Source organism: Mytilus trossulus, unplaced genomic scaffold (assembly GCF_036588685.1).
Source record: "Mytilus trossulus isolate FHL-02 unplaced genomic scaffold, PNRI_Mtr1.1.1.hap1 h1tg000363l__unscaffolded, whole genome shotgun sequence".
Taxonomy (NCBI): domain Eukaryota; kingdom Metazoa; phylum Mollusca; class Bivalvia; order Mytilida; family Mytilidae; genus Mytilus; species Mytilus trossulus.
This window is the reverse complement of record NW_026963339.1, coordinates 167,317-168,315: the sequence shown is the minus strand read 5'-3', so window position 1 is coordinate 168,315 and position 999 is coordinate 167,317.

The window sequence follows — 999 nt, the reverse complement described above, 5'->3', positions numbered from 1 at the left end:
GATTACACTACATGACCAACATTATGTCTGGACGTGCATCACACCTCACTGTTTGAATAATAGATGGAGAATGCAAAATTGAGAAAGGAAATGGGGAATGTGTTTAAGAGACAACAACCCGACCATAAAGCAGACAACAGCAGAAGGTCACCAACATTTGATGCAGATGATGGCCCCGCTTGCATGCAATTTTAAAAGGGACATAACTCAAGTGGTACAAGTGATACATGTACTACTCAAATTTGTATTTGATCTGCATTTTGTGGTTATAAGTATTGTGTACAAGTTTCATAACATTGGGTTGATGAAAACTTGTTAAGAGAACAGAAATGAAAATTCAACAATTTTCCATTTGAAAATTTTCTTTGCATCTTTCTCAATACAAGCCAGGGTTTCTGAAATTTGGTTTCCGGGTTTATATAAGTCAGCTGTATAATATTGTGTGGTAAGTTTTCAGATTCATCACTCAACAACTTCCTGTGTACTGAAATATTTGGGCGGGGGTATTATTAGCATGTAGTAGCTCAGTACTTCACTTATTTCTTCTTCATTATTATAACATATCTAAGTGCTAAATATATCCAATTTAGATATTGAATGTTGGCAGATATTCACTTAAGACTTCTTAGAAACTAAAGTTTGAGCAACACTAAACATGGGAACAGTATATTTGACCTAAACCAACAATCAAATGAAAACTGTTTTAGTTGCTATCACATTACATTTCAATGGATTGTTTCCCTTGAATATAGGATGCTTAGCAAGCTGTAAGTGATACATCTGTGGGAAACACTTCTTATTCTAATATGACATGCTTTTTTTGCTTTATGAATAAACCCATGCTCTAAATGCAATAATTTTTTTTGCTCATTCGTATATTGACTATTGCAGAATAATGATTTTTTTCAAATTGACATGCATTTAATATATTTCATTAACTTAAAACAAGTCCAAACTTGTAAATGATGCACATGTAGTTACTAATTCATTTATTATGGC